Here is a 5,797-nt window from a genome sequence, read left to right on the forward strand (position 1 = left end):
TACAGTACTTTAAATATAAAGTAACGAGTCCCCCCCAGTGGCACAGTGATAAGTCTACGGACTTAAACACTAAAAACTGGGTTTCGATACCCGTGGTGAGCAGAGTACAGATAGCTCCTTGTGCAGCTTTGTGCTTAAATACAAACAAACAAACGAGTAACGAGTTACATTGGAATTGTATGATCGATGTGTATAAAAAGCTTAGGAATGTGCAATTTAAGTATTTTTAACCCCATCTGACCGCATTTTCTGAAAACTGAAAATAAAAGAATTCATAACCAAATCACAGATACCTTAATAACAAGAGAAAAAAAGACTTGGAAAAAAATCCTCAGAAGGTATTCTCACTGCAATAAAAAGGAGGTAATCATAAAGTCTAGTAGAACAAACATCGCCATGGGATGATTATCAGTCAGGTGAAACAAGAGTGTAAAAAAAATACACTCAAGCATAACAACAAATAAGATAATAGTAAATGATATAACAATTGAGTAATTAACAGTCTCTGGCCTGCGAGGAAGGCATGAATAAAGTTGATGTTCCTTCTTTTGTGGCATTAGCTTGTAGGATTGATTAGTAGAAGAGAAAAATCCAAACACACAACTTTTGCTGAAAGGATTAATTTACAACGAGTGAAGTCTAGTTACTAACACAATTTCAGTCGTCTAAGCAAAACCCGCCAATTGAAGAAGTCTTAAAAGTTTTCAGATTTTCTTACTATGCGAAGCTAAAGTTAAGTAATAAGCGCTATAAGAAAACTATAAAGACAGTGTTCAAAATTTTCACCGCTGTTGTGTAACATTAGATTCCACATTCATATATTACCTTTCTCATTGTGTTGCTAAGATCGTGATTTTAATGAAAGAATGTAATTAAATTTTGCTATGTAATTCAAAACGTATTCGGTAGGGAGTGCTTTAGAGAACATCTAATATTCTATAGCTGTTACCACGAACGCTATTCAACTTTATAAGTAATGCTGTCAAAATAAATCTTTAACAAATTCTCCTGTTTCATGTAGTCTAAATTGAAAATGAATTAATCTATACACATATCTAATATAATTAAACTTCAATTTATCAAATATTTCTATTTATATGAAGCGAAACTACTTAATTTTCACAGTGAATATGCCTCGCTCGAATACAAAGCTGTTAACATTTAAAGAATGCCTGCAATTCTTATATGATGAACGCTAAAGAAACTTATCTTTATGTATACAACTAAAATATGCCACGTGTGAATTTGCATTTGACAGAAAACAATATACAGAAGACAATAAAGGTGTCAAATATCGACTCAAGCCATAGTACAATCAAAACACGAATAAAATAACCTCCGAATAACTGTCTCTTTAAAAATCCGATTTAATCATCATTGTGGAAGAGTAGTTTGGATACGTCACACGGTGAGTGAACTGTAAGTGTGAGCATAGCACAGATAGTCCATTTGGGAAGTTTTGCTCTTAACAACAAACAAACCAAAGTTTAGAAACATAAAGTTATCAGCTAGCATCAAAGTTAAAGTCGCCCTCTAGCAGTCGTCAAAATACAATTCACTTATTTAATTTTATCAAAAAGTTATTACATTTATCGTCAGTGAAATCAATGTGTGATATGAATCTCTCACTGAAACATTTAGCTCTATCTATCTGTCTATCTATTATAGTTAAAGGAAATTGTTTTATTAAAATATTATCCATTTTAAATATATTGTAGTATGTAATAATTATTAATAGATGTTACGGATAAGAATAATAAATTGGTCATGTAAGTAATGTAATGGATGAATATGTATTAATTTCCTTGTAAAATTGTTTTTTTTTATGCCAAACTTGTAAAAACTGGTTGGCAGTTTTATCAAAAAGTGTCAAAAAGTATCTATCTATCTATCATGCATTCAAATCGTGCAGAAAGCACAAGAAAAAGAAACTTTATACAATTTAGAGAGCACTCCTGAAAGTGCCGAGCGTGTTTAGCGGTATATTACGACTCGAACTTTGGACATTCCCAACCATAACAGAGCAAAAAGTACTAAGTAGTCCTCACAAATCATTCTAAGTGTAATACAAAACTATTGAAATGTGTACATTCTGTTGGAGTTATAAAGAGACATCAGGCTGTTTTTTACTCCAAAAATAAAGGTTTCTCAATCCTGTTCTTGTATATCAAATGTTATAATACTTTGAATATCCATTCACGAGTTAAGTTGTAGTTATATTGTGTACGCTTTAATTACTTGGTGTAATATCTTCTGTGAAACTCTATAAGTGGCTTTCTTTAGATATTAAGATGACAAATGCGTTCATAATTTTTGAGAAAGATTGTAAGTCAATATGGACCTTGTACTTTAAGAAGAAATTTATCCTATTAAATGTCGTATCTCGAAAACAATAAGTGTTCTTGAGACAAAATGGAACCTATGCAATTATACAAAGATGAAAGCGAGTCATAGTTAATATCAAAGCTAAACATTGGAGGCCTTGTATATCAAACAGGCAACAACACGAGCTACAGCCATGTCCAGACTTTAAGTCTCTCAACTCTTGTGTTTCATTAAGACCTAGTACTCATTAATTTAGATGACTCAAAGATGTCTCTCAACAACTGAGCTTCGTTAACTTTGTAGTAATCAGTAATGTAGAACACATTTCCACCATTGTGCTTCTTAAATAATGTAGAAAACTCCAATGTTTTTTTCAGCCATTAAGCTTCGTTAAACCTGTATTAATCACTAATGTGAAAAACCAAAGATTCTTCTCAATCCTTATATTTTGTTAAGGCTGCAGTACTTAGTAATGTAGAAGACACAAAGCGTGGTGTAATTTCACCACTTCTAAGATTCTGCGCCTGAGTGATATCTCAAATATTATCACAACTAGAGAAAATAAATACTAAACTCAATAAACAGTGTAAAAGATAAATGCTTATTTGTAAGTTTCTATTCCTTTCCAAAGTGTGAATTTCAGTGAAGAAAATATGATTTATTTGATTTTTTTACTTCTGCATCAGCAGACTAGTTTTACTGAATTCACAGCCAATCAATGCTTCCTTGAAAGAGCGAAGCAAGTAAGTAAAGTAGGCTTCATATAGCGGTGGAATAGAAGCAGTTTGTTTGGTTTTAATCACCATTAATACCCTAAAATACTTTAGGTGTTTGGATAAAATGACACACATCATCACAATTAATTATCCATTATTATAATAACATCCAACACCTAAAGAATTTTATGTTATTAGTGGTGAGAAAAAGACTATTCATCGAAATCAAAACAAAATACTGTGAGTCTTCAAGCATAACACATCATATATACCAAATTTAAGAAGTTTAACTTCTCTTTGTAATGTCTTCCTGCTGATAAACCATTATAGTAAGGACGATCTTGATTTTTGGGAAGTTTATAACAATACGATACCTGAACAACAATTATTTAGTATATGTTATATGTGTGACTTTAGAACTTAAAAAACAACAACAGGCATAATATATATATTACCTTTGGTATAAAGCAAAACAAATGTAATCGTAAAGATTCCCTAGCATAAAAACAAATCGGTTACATTTTGTAGATTAATATTAATACCATATATTTGTTACAAAGATAAAAATATAATCAAAACAGAATCTTTTGTACAGAAGAATAGTACATATTTAAACACGCTTTTGGGGGAATATTACCACTGTCTATAATAAGGTGAAAACCAAAATCTCTCTGTAACCGACAAGAGAAACTAATTCTACCATCATCTTTTCCCTGGAAATTAATTGTTCAAGTGATTTCATTCTGAAGCTTAATATCATATTTTAATCACACTCCAAATATTGTTTAACATAATTTTTACTTTCCTCAGATCATTTAATGAGGCAAAAGAGTATGTATTTAAAAGTGAATGTAAAATGGTAAATGTCAAAGAACAACGATAACTACGATTATTCATTTTTCTAATTACTATGACATAGCTTGAAACTCACTAAGAAATTGCAGCTTTCAGATGCTTAAAGGAAAGTAGTTCGCAGTTATAGCGTACTTTATGTAAACCACGGGCTTATGAAAAGGACATAACTTAAAGTAATTCGCAGTTGAAGTTATGTCCTTTTCATAAGCCCGTGGTTTACATAAAGTACGCTATAACTGCGAATTACTTTAAGTTATGTCCTTTTCATAAGCCCGTGGTTTACATAAAGTACGCTATAACTGCGAATTACTTTTAGCGTACTTTATGAAAAGGACATAACTTAAAGTAATTCGCAGTTATAGCGTATTTTATGAAGAGGACATAACTTTGGTGAGCATTGACAGCCAGCTACTGGTAACTCGTTAAAGTCTGTCTGGTCAGCAGTTCTGAATTAGGAATGGCATACCTGCACCATGGGGTCTTATGTGACTCTTCAACCCAATATCACTTCAAGTGAGCTTTAGGCTGGAAATATCAGATAAAATAATATTATAATACGCACAAACTATGCATATAACTTATAAAAACTTATAGTATTGATAACTTGGAATTTTTTATTAATATTTGATATTCCTTGTAAACGCTTCAAATCATTCTGTGCCTGTTGTTTTAAACCAATCAATCTAGTAAATAACATTAAAATTTTAACCAATTCAAAACAGCTTAGTTCTTTGGTTTCAGCGGCAAAATGAGTTTAGAAAATTTTTGATCTAACAATAATTGCTAATGGATAAATATCACAGGTTATTTGTTACTGAAAACTATTTACTTTTGAAATAGCTTATTCATTCACGCATAATCACACTCAAGATTCAGTGGTTTACATGAAACGATTAAGCTTAGATGTGCTGTGAAAGTGACAGTAATAACATGCAGTTGTTTAGAATACAAAGTATGTCAGTTTTCCTCTCTGGTTGACAACTTAATTAAAATACACTTACCTAAGATGTTAGATGGATTTTCATTTCAAATATTAACATCTAGCCGTCTTCTGAAGCTCGCCACCAGGGAATTCTACAAACATTTTAGAATCAATCTTTGAACCGATGCCACGTGACCTCTTCAATGAGGATGAGGAACAGATCAGTTGTCATATTGAGGATACCGAAAAAGAAAGTCCTTGTCATTTTTGTGATCGCGTTACATCTCTCTGGAGAACGATTTGTGATTTTCATTGACAGTGGACTATCCCAGCTGCACGACTTTCATCAACAATAACCTTGTATTCTCTTCTCTTTTATTATCAGCAACAATTAGTTTGTGAAACAAAGGGAATATTCTGGTGCTTATCTATGGCGTTCGACTACAGGCTGTTTAATTCGCCTTTTATTACCCACCGGTGCGCGCATTACCCATGAGAATATACTGAAACTATTTTCCGACAGACAAGTCCCAAGCTAGGTATGGGACAACACGGCACACAATTCGAAATGGAAACAGACTTTACAAACAGAGTCATTGGAGTGAGAAGATGTAGCGATCTGAGGGATCATCTCTGCTATAAACACTGATTCGTCTTGTCTTTCACTATATAGTTAAATATTGTCACTAGATTCAACAAAGCATATACAGTTCCGCTAAACGGCGATTATTTGAGTTTTCTTTAGAATGAAAGTTTGGCACAGCTGTTAATAAATTAATAATCTTATTATGTATTGATACGTTGATTATCTGATTCGAACCAACCGTATTATACAAACAAAATTTTTCAAGACGCACAAAAGTTTAATCATATCATATCTCTTTAAATTATTGTTTTATTGTTTTAATTATTGTATTATTTCGGCGTATTTTAAGGCAGAGACTCACACTAACTTTAATTTCATTAGTTCTATGTTGTT

The 5,797-nt window shown here is 32.0% G+C and overlaps 1 long non-coding RNA gene across 1 annotated transcript in view; it reads right to left on the reverse strand.

The window, feature by feature from the left end:
* LOC111086759 overlaps window positions 1–5,547 on the reverse strand; it is a 10,203-nt gene extending 4,656 nt beyond the window's left edge. Inside the window, exon 1 of the long non-coding RNA XR_002611484.1 lies at window positions 4,898–5,547. This is a non-coding gene — a long non-coding RNA (uncharacterized LOC111086759). The remainder of the gene's footprint in view (window positions 1–4,897) is intronic.
* Between the last annotated feature and the right edge of the window lie 250 nt (window positions 5,548–5,797).

This window comes from Limulus polyphemus, unplaced genomic scaffold (genome assembly GCF_000517525.1).
Source record: "Limulus polyphemus unplaced genomic scaffold, Limulus_polyphemus-2.1.2 Scaffold51, whole genome shotgun sequence".
In the NCBI taxonomy this organism is placed as follows: Eukaryota; Metazoa; Arthropoda; class Merostomata; order Xiphosura; family Limulidae; genus Limulus; species Limulus polyphemus.